Source organism: Mirounga leonina, unplaced genomic scaffold, assembly GCF_011800145.1.
Source record: "Mirounga leonina isolate KUSES-001 unplaced genomic scaffold, KU_Mleo_1.0 Mir_174, whole genome shotgun sequence".
NCBI lineage: Eukaryota > Metazoa > Chordata > Mammalia > Carnivora > Phocidae > Mirounga > Mirounga leonina.
Window position 1 is genome coordinate 80,708,648 of NW_023270451.1, and position 14,130 is coordinate 80,722,777.

Sequence of the window (14,130 nt, forward strand, 5' to 3'; positions counted from 1 at the left end):
GATAATCATTTTGATTATGGTTTCAGTATCCATACTGATATTCAATAAATAATTCTGGAATATTAATTAGAAATTTAGAAACAAGTTTTACATCATATTAAACATCTAAATAAATTCCATAATTAGTGAACAGCTACATGTAAAAATTAAATGGGTTACTTTCAATAAAAAGCCATTTAATGTTGATTCAAATTCTGAAAGAGGGAAAAAATATCTAACCATAAAAGCTCCAAAACAAACATGGAAACAAGAGATTTGTTTCAAAATAAATGAAGTTAAACAGTAAACATTATCATGAAAAATTTTTACAACAAATGTATCAAAAATACATTATAAAAAATAATAGGTATCATCTATTACCTACTCTATTCTAGTAACTTAAAAACCGTTGTATTTGATATCCGGTACTTCCATGATGTTGGTTTCTGTATACTACTTTATAAGGGAAAAAAGTTTGTAAACAAAGGTTCTTCCATCTCATGGGTTTCATGTAAGCAAGGGGTTTAACAGGATGGCCTGGTTTCATGGGACCATCGGCCTCAATAATCTGTCTCATTAGGATGCCCATCTGAGGCTTGGTTAATGACCATGGAGTGAATGCACTTGAGAGTTGTTTCTCCATGAGGAATCTGATCTTTCTGCTGTTGAATTCCTTGTGGTTGGCTCTGGAAATCTGAAAATGAGTAACCACTTCTAGGAAACACTTCCAGGAAGAGAGACTAGAGGGGTTGGGAGTCTTGAGGTGTCCACAGGGTTGTGGCCTTGGTTCTATATCAGCCCTCAAATATGCCTGCCACTAAGCAGATAAATCTTTCTACAAATACATAGTCATATATATATATCCATGGTCATATGCTTTCCAAGAGTTGCACAGCTAAAAAGTGAAACAAGGAAGAAGCAAACTGACTCATCTGCTCTAAATTTTATGTTCTTTCCTATTGTACCTTCTATAAAACATTTATAAGACTATACTTTCAGGGATCATTTCTGTAGTTTGTTACTAGAGAAGTTTCTCTGAATGTGTAGAGTACCCTTCTATAAAACATTTATTCAATATATAAAATACTACATAGTAAATAAAAACAGCAAAAGAACAATTTCATGAATAATTACACAAGAAATATCAGAAAAATACGCATTTGAGTGGGCATGCATGTTATGTCATTAGTAACAAAATGAACAAGATGTTTATTGGATAAATTTGTCATGTAATATTGTGTAAATTTAAGGTGTATATTGTGCTACTTTGATACATTTATATATTGTAATATGGTTGCTGTTAATATTTATCACATTACATATTTATTACAACATAGTACAAAATAATACAATATTACTATGTTCAATAAATATACATTAAATCTCAAAGCTATTTTAATACTTGTTACACTTTGTACCCTTAAACACCAGCAGTTTTCTCTCCCCACCTCCATCTCCTGTAACCACCATTTTATTCTTTACCTTTTTTTCACGTTTATTTATTTTTTTTACTCCACATATGAGCAGTATCATGCAGTACTTGTTTTTGGCTGTTTTTGTATACCTTAAGGTACTGAAGGTCCATCCATATTGTCATGAATAGTAGGATATCCTCCTTTCTTATGGCTAACTTACATTCCATTGTGTAGATATACCACATCTTTTTTACCTACTTATCCATTGATGGGCATTTGGGTTATTTCCTTATTTTGGCTACTGTGAATAGTACTGCAAAAAACCCAGATGGGCATGTATCTTGTACGCGAAGGAAATAAAAACAGGAAATTGACATTCCCAGAAGTGAAACTGATGAATAGTATGGTAGGTCTATTTTTAGTTTTTGAGGACCTGCCATAATGTTTGCCATAGTGGATGGACTAATTTACATTACTACCACAGCATGTAAGGATTCCCTTTTCACTATATCCTCACCAGCACCTGTTTTATGTCTACTTGATGGTTGCCATTCTAACAGATGTGAGGTAATAGCTTACTGTGGTTTTTATTTGCATTTCTTTGATGATTAGTGATGTTGAGCATCTTCTCATGTGCCTTTTGAGCACTTTGCTGTCCTCTTTGGAAAAAGAAATGTATTTAGTTCTTCTGCCTATTTTAAAAATCAGATTGTTGGGTTTTTGTTGTTGTGGTCATTGTTGTTAAGTTGTGTTAGTCCTTAATATATTTTGGATATTAACCCCTTATCTGATGAATGGCTTGCAAAATTTTTTCCCTATTCTGTAGGCTGCCTTTTCATTTTGTTCTTTTTTTTTTTTTTCCATGCAGAAGCTTTTGAGTTTGTAGTTTCATTTGTTGATTTTTGTTTTGTTTCTGTTGTTTGTGCTTTTGACATTATGTTTACAATATCCTTGCCAAGACCAATTTCAATGAGCTGCTTCTGGAGTTTTATAGTATCAGGTCTTATGTTTAAGTTTTTAATGCATTTTGAGTTAATTTTTATGAGTGGTGTGAGGTACGTACGGGTCCAACTTCATTCCTTCACTGTGTTTCTCTGCATTGGCTTTGGAGTATAGTTTATAATCAGAAAGTGTGATACTTCTGTTTTGTTCTTTCTCTCAGAATTGCTTTGGGTATCCGTGGTCTTCTGTGGTTCTGTACAAATTTTAAGATTATTTCTTCTATGTCTATGAAGAATGCTTCTATTGTTTTGATGGATACTGCATTGAATCTATAGATGGCTTTGGGTAGTGTGGCCATTTTAACAATATTCTTCCAACCCATGAACATGGAATGTCTTTCCAATTTTTTGTGTCTTCATTAATTTCTTACAATGAAGTCTTGTTATTTTCACTGTGCAGACTTTTCACTTCCTGGTTAAATTTATTTCTTTTTTAAAAAAACTATTTATTTTAGAGAGTGAGGGTGTGTGAGAGTGAGCAGGGGAAGCACAGAGGGAGGGAGAGAGAGAGGAAGGGAGGGAGAATCTGAAGCAGACTCTCTGCTGAGCACAGAGCCCAATATAGGGCTCAATCCTATAACCCTGAGATGATGACCTGAGCTGAAATCAGAGTCAGAGTCTCAACCAACTGAGCCACTCAGGCACCTCTGGTTAAATTTATTTCTAAGCATTCTGTTGTTTTTATGCAATCACGAATGGGATAGTTTTCTTTATTTTTAGTAGGATGTTTCATTATTGTCAATGTGCTGATTTCTGTAAGTTGATTTTGTAACCTAATATGTTGAAATAGTTCCTTTCAACACTTTGTTGATTGTCTCTGGGATTTTCTATATAAGATTATGTCATCAGCAAGTAGTGACCATTTTACTTCTTCCTTCCTTATTTGGATGACGTTTATTTCTTTGTCTTGCCTAATTGTTCTAGCTAGGACTTCTATTTCGAATGGGAATGGTGAGAGTGGGCAACCTTGTTGTGTTCCTGATCTGAGAGGAAATCTTTCAATTTTTCTCCATTGAATATAATATTAGCTGTGGGTTTGCATATATGGTCTTTATTGTGTTGAAGTATGTTCCTATTATACCCAATCTTTTAAGGGTTTTTATCATTAAAGGATGTTGCATTTTTTCAAATACTATTTCTGTGTCTATTGAGACAGTCATGTGATTTTTATCTTTTATTTTGTTGATGTAATAAATTATATTTATTGGTTTGTGTGTCTTGAGTCATCTTTGCATCCCAGAAATAAATCCCACTTGGTCATGGTGTATCATCTTTTTAATGTATTCTTGAATCTGGTTTGCTAATATTTTGTTGAGAATTTTTGCATCTATAGTCATCAGGGATATTGGCCTATGTAGTTTTCTTGCCATATTCTTAACTGGTTTTGGTATCAAGGTAATGCTGGCTTTGTGTGAGTTTGGAAGTGTGACCTCTTCCTCAGTCTTGTGGAAGAGTTTGAGGGGGATTGATGTTAATTCTTGAAATGTTTGGTAGAATTTACCAGTAAAGCTGTCAGACCCTGGAGTTTTCTATCTTGGGAGATTTTTAATTACTGACTCAACCTCTTGACTTGTTATTTATCTGTTCAGATTTTCTATTTCTTCTAGATTCATTCTTGGTATTTTGTGTGTTTCTAGAAATGAATCCATTTCTTCTAGGTTATGTAATTTGTTGGCATATAATTGTTCATAGTAGTCTTTTAAAATTCTGGGTTTTTTTGTAGTATCAGTTTAATGTCAACTCTTTCATTTAAAATTTTATTTGTTTGAGCCATTTTTTCCCTCAGTCTAGCTAAAAGTTTGTCAATTTTATTTTTTAAAGAAACAGCTTTTAGTTTCATTGATTTTTTTTTTTTAAATAGTTGTTGGTCTCATTTATTTCTATTCTGATTTTTATTATTTCCTTTTTTCTGCTAACATTGGGCTTAACTGGTTATTCTAATTCCTTGAGGTGTTAAGTTAAAAGGTATAAAGTTAGATTGTTTGAGATCTAATTTATTAATACATGCATTTATTTCCATAAACTTTACTCTCAAACTGCTTATGTTGTATCCCACAAAATTTGATATGTTTTATTCTTCTTTTCATTTGTTCAAGGTAATTTTTTATTTCTCTTCACCCTTTGATCTGTTGGTTGTTCAGAAGTGTGTTGTTTAGTTACCACATATTTGTGGATCTACCCACTTTCTTCTTGATGTTGATTTCTCTGTCCCCAATGCTATGAAATTAGAAGGCAGCTGGTATGATTTCAGTTTGCTTAAATTTGCTAATACTTGTTTTGTGGCCTATCATATGACCTATCTTGGAGAATGTTCCATGTGCACTTGAGAATATGTATTCTACTGCTATTGGATGGAATGTTCTATATATGTCAAGTCCATTTGTTCTAAACTGTTGTTCAATTTCAACATTTGCTTGTTGATTTTCTGTCTTGCATGATCTATTCATTGTTGATAGTGGATTATTGAATCCCCCTGCTATTATTGTATTGTCTATTTCTCCATTAATATCTGTTAGTATTTGCTTAGTATATTTCAGGGCTCAGGTTTTGGGAGCATATATATTGATATATCTTCTTGATGTATTGATCTTTTTATTATTATATAATGACTTTTTGTCTCTTGTTAACATTTATGGCTTAACATCTATTTTGTCTGATAAAAGTATGGCTACACACACATTCATTTGCTTGGAGTATCATTTTCTACCCCTTCATTTTGAGCCTATGTGTATGTTAAGGCTGAAATGGGTCTCCTGAAGGCAGCGTTTAGTTGGGTCTTGTTTTTTTAATTCAGCCAGGCACTCAGTGCATTTTGGTGAGTGCAATCCATTTACATTTATATTTATTGATATGTGAGGAGTTACTACTACCATTTTATCTTTTGTTTTCTGGTGGTTTTGTATCTCCATTGCTTTTCCTTCTATTTGTCTACTTTTTCTTTAAGATTTTTATTTATTTGAGAGAAAGAGAGAGAGCGAGCGAGCACAGAGGGAGAGTGGGAGGGAGAAGCAGACTCCCCACTGAGCAGAGAGCCTGATGCTGGGCTTGATCCCAGGACCCTGAGATCATGACCTGAGCTGAAGGCAGATGTTTAATCAACTGAGCCACCCAGGCACCCCTGTTTGTATACTTTTTAAAGTTAGTTGCTTTCCATGATGATTTGCTCAGTTCCCCTCCCCCCCTTTATTTATGTTTCATGTCTCTGCTTTAAATGCTTATTTTGTGGTTACCATGAGGTTTATGTAAGTTGTTTCATAGATAAAATAATCTTTTTTCTGCTCATAGTAACTGATCCTCATTTGCCCATACAGGGTCCATTATTTTCTTCCTCCCCTTTTATGTTTTTTGCTGTCACGATTTATCCATTTTTATGCTGTGAGTTCATGACCAAATTGTAGTAGCTATAGTTTAATTTTTTTTTTCCCCTTTAACCTTTGTGCTATAAGTGTTTAACAACTTATTCTAAAATAGTTACGCTTTTCTGACTCTATTATCACCTTACTCAGAGTTTTGTGTACTTTGTCTTTTCATTTTAGGTAGAAGATCTCTTTTCAACATTTCTTATAAAGCAGGTCTAGTGCTAGTGAGCTCTCTCAGCTTTTGTTTGTCTGGGAAAGCCTTTATTTCTCTGTCATACCTGAAGGATAACTATGCTGGATAGTGTATTCTTGGCTAGAAATTTTTATGTGTTTTTTTTTTTGTTGTTGTTGTTGTTATTTACTCTCCTGTTGTCTGTTCTACTCTCTCCTGGATTGTAGAGTTTCTGCTGAGAAATCTGATAAACTAATGGGGGTTTCTTTGTAGGTTACTTACTTTTTCCCTCTGGCTGCCCTTAATATTTCTTTATCACTGACTTTTGAGCTTCATTATAATGTGTCTTGGAGAAGGTCATTTTGCATTTAGATAGTGAGGTGATCTAGGAGTTTCATGGACTTGCATGTTCAGTTCTTTTCTCAGACTTGGGAAATTCTCAGGTGTTATTTCTTTAAGCCCTCTGTCCCCCTCTCTTTTTCTCCTGTTCCCGTTATTATGTTGGCTTTTCTAATGGAGTCTCCTAGCTCTCGTAGGATTTCTTTACTTTTTAACTTTGTCTGAATCTTAATTTTCTCTCTTCTACCTGAATCATTTCTAGATTTTTAACTTCTAGATTGCTTATTCTCTCTTCCATCTGGTCTGCTCTATTTCTATTGTTTTTTAATGCATTCTTCATCTCATTTATTGAGTTCTTAAGCCCTAGAATTTGGCTTTTTTGTTTGTTTGTTTGTTTTAGAATTTCAATTTCTTTGGTCAAGTATCCCTTAAGTAACTTTGTGAGCTCATTGAATTGCCTTTCTGAGTTTTCACTGAACTTTTTTTATAACCATTATTTTGGATTCTTTGTCAGATCACAATCTTCCATGAGTTTGAGTTCAGTTTCTGGATGATTCTTTTGTGTGTGTGCTATCATATTACCATGATTTTTCATGGTGTTTGAGATGTGCCTCCCCTGGCACATTAGAGTAGTGAACACACATTTCTTATTTGGGTGAAGTTTTGTTGACGGATTCTAACAGTCCAACAGGTTGGCAATTAGAGGCTATTCTTTTGTTTTACAGCAGGTGGCTCTATACCACAAGTTTTTGGTTACTCCTAACAGCTGCTCAGTGGCTATTTGGGAACTCACACTGAAAAAAAGAAAAAAAAAGGGGGGGGGGGTCGCAACAGTCGGGGAGGTGTGTACTTGGCCCTTAGGGCTTTAGGTGTGCCCATGGCCTGGTAGGGGAATCCTTTAGTGAGGGAGTCCTCGATGGTCCTCTTGCTGAACTCCAGGTGCAGGTAGCAGGTTATGTGTTTCTCCCTGTCTCCTTCCCTTTCATTTCATCCCCACCCCTTTGCCACCCCTACAGTGAAGATGTCTCTCCTCATAGGAACAGGCATTGCTGAAGTGCAACAGGACCCTCCAGCTGCTGCCTGCAGAGCTGCATAGACTTTCCCTCCCCACTTTCCACCCTCCACCCCTCTGCGAGAGGGGTGCCAGCACCTCTGCTGCTGGGGTCACTGTATGGGATGGTGGGTGCCTCTGTAACCCTCCCATATTGGCAGCCCCCCCACCCCATGTCTGCAGCCCCATCTCCTCCCAGGTTAGCTTTAGTTGGACACATGCATGTATATCTCTGATGTCCTGACATGCTGTGCAGAGTGCCTTTGCTGGGTTATGGATGTCCTACTAGTTATAAGTGGAAGGAGAGGGACAAAGAGTACAACTCACACCATCATAATGCTCAAGATAATGTTTCTAACAGTTAAGTGACAGCACATGGGTCTCAAAATTCTATCAATTATTTGTTGGAATTTGAATTGCTTTTTAAATATTAGAAATATGCTATTAAATATCTTCCTATTGATTGGTATTTTGATTCTTAGAATCAACCACAAAGGAAGAATAATATACTCTCCTTTTTAAATTTGCTAATGATGACCTTTCTGAAGTTAAAATTATTTATAATTCAATAACTTGAGACCATGTGGAAAATAGTAAGATTGGGGAACCCACGGAAAACATAAACAATAAAATACTTTCTTTTTATTCCAAACACTACGGCAAATAAGTAAATAGAATGCAAAATAATTGCATGCATCATAATTTAGGAATTAAATCCAGTATTTTCCATTTACTGTCCCTTACTGCCTGTAGTTGTTTTTATTTAATGAAAATAATAGGCATGTGAGGAGTTATTTTTATATCTGGTCCTTCTGATAGAATTAGAATAGAAGCGTTTGTATTTTATCTACACATCTCCCTCTCTATCACTCAGGCAGGGTGATCTAACAGTTTGGATAGGTTGTGTGCTTTTCAACTCTGCTGGAATCTAGGTTTCAAATCCTACTTCATCTGACATAGTTTCTTCTAGAATATCTTATTTATTTATTTTTGGTTCACGAATACCTTTGGGAATTTGAAAAATTCTTAATTCTTTGTCCACCAAACTATTATCTTCCTATGGACAATGAATGGCCCTGGCATGAATTGGGGAATGGATAGGCCTATGAAATATATATGTACTAGCTGGACATGGTGTTACAAGAACCATTATTCTGCTTAGTGATGGTCTGACTTGGGCTGACTCACATATGGATTACCCCAAATAGGGAATTTCTATACTGATTCTAATTTACTGATGTGATCAGCTGGGATAAGATGGGCTATGCAGCAGGAAAAGAAAACCAGTTTTTGTCCCCTTATGGATGGTGCAGGGCAGATGTTGTACTAATGGGGACTCTTTATTCAAAGCTACCTGAACTTACTGCAGTACGATAAGAACATGTTATAATAGCTCGGGAGTGGAGGAAGGAAAGAAGGTTACATCCTGGTTCTCACATAATTTTGCACAGACATAAAAAATGTCACTTCTCATTTTTTACTGGCTGTGTCCAATTTCAAGTTCAACTCTCACACTTAGTTACACAACTGCTGAAGGTGATCAGGAAATCTGATCAACTGAGCAGTGGTTCATGGGAGAACAAAGAAAAAAGACAAGCTTAGTGGGTTATTTAAAAATTCAGTATGAATCAACAATGCCTACTTAAAAGTAATAGGGCAATTAGCTGCTATACAAATAAGGGCTAATTATGAATATTGGCATAATATTTTAAAAACAATAAATAACTGAAACTTGAGAAATACAATAAGGGTCTAGCAACAATGTAACATAGTAAGAGGGTTAAATTAAAACCAAAAGCAGAGCAAAAGACACAAGATTATTTAACCGAGAGTAAGAGTCAAACTTGGAAGACATTTCTCACCAAAAATAGGAAATAAATACGTAAGTTACCTGAGCAGCACAATATGGTTTGAATTAGGACTGAGGAATGGAAGTTACATTAGTCCAAAATAAAAAAAGGTGTCCAACAAAAGGACTGGGCATCTTGAAAGAGAAATTCTCTGTTCCAGTTTGTTCCAGGAGGGACTCGGTTACTGTCAAGGAGACTGCAGAAATGATCCTTAAACCAAATAACTCAATGAACCTCAAACATTTCCTTTAGTTCTAAATTATGCAGTGAAGTCCTATGTCATCATTTTCAGTTATTTTCCAGGCCATATTATTTCTTGAGTGAATTGTTCTATTTACCTCAAAATATTTCATCCTGACAATGTCTTGTAGAATACAATCTTTTCCCTTAACTCAGTTTATGGTTGTTAGTATTTATTTAACCTGAATTTTCTGTTCCTCCCTTTCATTTCCTCTCAATCCTTTGCCTCCCTGGACCAGCTGTCATTTGTCTTCTCTAAAGGAAAACACATTTTCATTTTGTGGATATAAAGATTTGGGGTATAACTGGACTATGAAAGTGAAGGAGACAGATATTGTTTAATAGCTGTTTTCTATACTAGAAAAAGGGCTGGGTTACTCTCCTTCTCCCTATAGATGTTTCTTCACTTAACAGACTTGATATTGTATATATATTTCATCTGAGACAAAATTAGAAAGACCAAGAGACAGAGCAGAAATGATGCTGCTGCCAATTCATCTTTACTTGCACTTTTTTCATCGAGTCTGTCAGATGCTACAGGGGGAAAGAGACAAAGCTCCAGTGTGACAAATAGGCCCCATGATTATTTTCAACAAGTCACAAAAAAGTAGGACAAAATATCTTAATGTTTTCTTCTTTGCCTTCATCTTTCATTCAACAGAGATTTGCTGTCATTTATAAAGGTCATTGGGCCTGTAAGGAGTCAGGCAGAGAAAAAGTTTGGTCCATTTCTCTGTTGAATTCCTGAAAAGTAAGAGATTGGAGCCCAAATGTGTCTGCATCTTTAAAGGGAATAGATTTTATTAGGCCACCCACAGTCTTCTATCTACTTGGGGTTATTGTGAGCATCAGAAAATGGAGCATTTTCATGTGGAAATGATGGGAATGTTTAAAAGCTCATTTTTTTTTTCCTCTTTTTTTTTTTTGTAGAAATAGTAGATTGGTTTTGGATATGAAGTCCTAAAGAAAAAAAAAAAAGTCACATGGGATACTCCTTGGCACTTAATATATATACTGATTTATTTAGTAACTTTTTTCCCTCCTCTTGGGAGGCATTTGAAGTAATAGACTCCTCAGACTCCTCAAGTAAATGTGACTATAGCTAACATGAATAAAAGATAGACTGAAATGAATATCTGTAGTCACTTAGCCACAGTCACTCTGGTCTTGGAAATGGGCATCGTACCTGAAGGATTTATACTAATAGAACTTTTAGAGCATGTATTGGATGTAGTGCCTCCAATTTACTCTTGAGATAAGCCAGCACTGTACTTTTACTAGGAAACTTGTCACTCTAAATCTTTATGTGACAACATGATGCAGCAGTGACGAAGAGAGACGGCTAATGACTGCTGATTGAATGCCTACTCCATGAAAGGCACCGAGGAGGAGGGGCAGAGGGTCAGAAAGCTATTCAAGGAAACTGGAGCCATCAATATTACATTACTCAGGATCTCGTTGGAAACTACTCTGCACTTCTCCTTCTGAAAAACGTTCAGTGGGCTTCCAACACAACTCGCTTCACACTTCTGTACCTTACTAGGTTCTCTTTCTCAGTTGTCTTGACCGGTTCTCTCCAACTGTAGGAGTGCTCAAAGGATCAGTCTGGGATCATGTTTTCTTTGCTCCTTCCTACTCTCCTCTGCATGCTGACATCTCCTGAATTGTCTCTAGCCTAGGCCTCTGCCTTCAGCTTCACTTGTACCACAACCTGATGAATCCTCGCTCCCACTTAGATGGAGAATAGGAATATGCAAGTCAACATTTTCAAAACAATTTGCCACTTTCCCCACAGATAACTGTCCATTCTTTGAGTCTCCCCTACTCCCTTTTTAACTGGGTCTTTCTTCTACTAGTTTCTCAAGTAAAAACCTTAAAACAATCTTAAAACTTTGCATCACCCCCTACTTTAATCCATTCCATTAGACAATTACAACTCTGCCTTCAAATGATATTGAAAATCCTGACATTGACTTCCCCCTCCAGTACTGCTATTAGAGATCTTCATCAGTTCTTGCCTGGTCATCTGCACAGCCCCATGTCTCTTCATCTTCAGATTTCAGCTCAGATGTCCCACCTCCCCCTACGTGTCTGTTGTTGTTGTTTTTAATGCATAGAACTTAATTAATACTCTTTGGCTCCTATTATTATTAATACAAGTTCCATGAGGGTAGGAACTTGTCTCTTTCATGCACTACTCTATTTCAGCACACAAAGTAGGCCTTAAATATTTCTGTTGAAGGAAAAGGTGAGTGATTTAATGAGTTATAACCATCAACCCCTTGCTGCAGTAGACGATCCATGGATACTGACGCCAAAGTACACAGGAATTTGATGGTGTTTCCCTTAAGAAAGGTGTACTTCCTTCTAAATGTTGCACATGTGCTGAGGAGGAAACAGGCATTCTCTTTTTTTTATTATGTTATGTTAATCACCATACATTACATCATTAGTTTTTGATATAGTGTTCCATGATTCATTGTTTGCATATAACACGCAGTGCTCCATTCAGTACGTGCCCTCTTTAATACCCATCACCGGGCTAACCCATCCCCCCACCCCCTCCCCTCTAGAACCCTCAGTTTGTTTCTCAGAGTCCATCGTCTCATGGTTCATTTCCCCCTCTGATTTCCCCCCTTCGTTCTTCCCGTCCTGCTATCTTCTTCTTCTTCTTCTTCTTTTTTAAACATATAATGTATTATTTGTTTCAGAGGTACAGGTCTGTGATTCAACAGTCTTACACAATTCACAGGAAACAGGCATTCTAAGAAGGATGTGGAGACCTGAGCTAAGTTACCAGGGCAGAGAGTGCCAGGTTATTGGAGGATAGTGGTTGGACAAACAATGAGAGTGTATTGAGGAAAAGACATTAATGTCAGAAAGGTAGGTCAGGGTCAAATGATGGATAGCCTTAAAATTGGAGCATGAATTTTATCATCTCAAAAGGCCTTAGGAAAAGTTTTAAACAGAGGCATTATGAAAATCATATTTTAAGCTGTTTAGTCTGGCTAGATGAGAGAGAATGAGTCTCCTTCAGCAAAAGAAGCCAGCCAGCTACGTCATAGTTGAGTGGGAAGTAGAAGGATGCCGTGTATTGGTAGAGTGAATAAAAATGATGCAAGAGGCATCACAAACTCACAACTGAGTGTTTAGCTAATAGGGTTTCTAACAACTGGATGTAGCAAATAAAGGAAAGGAAAGAGGTAATGCTTACAGTAAAATTTTGGACACCCAGACTTGGGAAAACGGCCATCTGATTAACGGAAGATAGAAACTGTGTGGACAGTGGGCCTCGAAAATGACTTCTAACTTTACCTGCTTTGAACTTGGGTAATGATAGCAAATAAGAACAGCTAGTTTGCAGTTGCTAGTAAAATTCTGGCCTCTGAGTTAGAATAAATTGGCCTCAGATTTCTTAAAGAAATAATACTTTAAATATTGAGAACAGGGACGCCTGGGTGGCTCAGTCAGTTGAGTAGCTACCTTCAGCTCAGGTCATGATCTCAGGGTCCTGGGATCTAGCTCCACATGAGGCTCTCTGCTCAGCGGGGAGTCTGTTTCTCTCTCTCCTCCCTGTGTTCTCTCTTGCTATCTCTCTCTCAAATAAATAAAATCCTTAAAAAATATTGAACAAATGAATTTTTTAGAAGATTTATTTAGAGAACAAAGATGTTTGAATTATGAGGTCCCAGTTTTTAATGCTAAATCTGTGGGGGTAACTAAATACAAAAAGTGGTTGAGAAAAAGAGTACTCCAAGAAAGAAGGATGGTTTGTGCAATGCCACGAAAAAGTGGGGAAAAAAAGGATTTTCAGGAAGGAAATGAAGAGTACTACCAAATGGTTAAACGTTAACAAAGAATAAAGCCTTTACAGAAAAAGCATTTGTATTTGGAGTCTATGGGATCATTGCTAATATCCTGGTTTGGGGTTTTCAGTATTAGAGGAAGTTGGTCCAAGATCATAAAAAGTGACTAAGTCATAACAAAACAAGTACAATAGATCTGATAAAATTTGCTAGAGAAATTTGTCAGGAAAGAAGGACACAGTGAGTTTGAGTTAAAGATACTTATCCAAAATATGGAAATGGGAAAAAAATATGGATGATTTTTAATTTAATCTTAGGCATTCCCTTACAAATCCAACTATAGGATGACCCACATATAGGTCATCTGAGCCTAGAGATACGTAAATTTATCTGACTTGCTATTTACTGATTATACATATTGTCTTATAATATTCTTAGAAAATGCATATTATTGATACTTTGCACCTCTGTAAATTCAGAGATAAATTTATATGTAACTGACAAAATAGTTACTTTCATTGTTCAGTAGAAAAAATAACCCTGAAAAGTATGCCTTTTTCCCCCTGTAGGACATTTACCACTTTTGTCTAACATATCTATCTTACATAAACATATTTTTCCCACTGAATATAAAATTGGGTTTTTTGGAATTTATTTTTGGACTGGATTTGTTCCCCTGCTATGTTCTCATTACGAGTTAAATAAAAGTTTGTTGTATCTTCACTGCTCATTTACATTAGAATTATGTTTTGAAAATTTGAAAATTATACTTTGACAGTGTCAGTTTTAGTTTGTATTGGATTCCTTTTTTGTAAGATGGGGAACACCTTGCATATTGAAATATGGGGAGGGGAGTCAGGAGATGGCAGGAGATTCTGTCTAGAAGTGAGACTGCATTCCCTTCTCGTCATTGGCGAG

At 36.1% G+C, this 14,130-nt stretch overlaps 1 pseudogene; it reads left to right on the forward strand.

The window, feature by feature from the left end:
- The first annotated feature begins 962 nt into the window (after positions 1-962).
- Positions 963-1,040, forward strand: LOC118021455 (annotated as a pseudogene).
- The last annotated feature ends 13,090 nt before the right edge of the window (positions 1,041-14,130 follow it).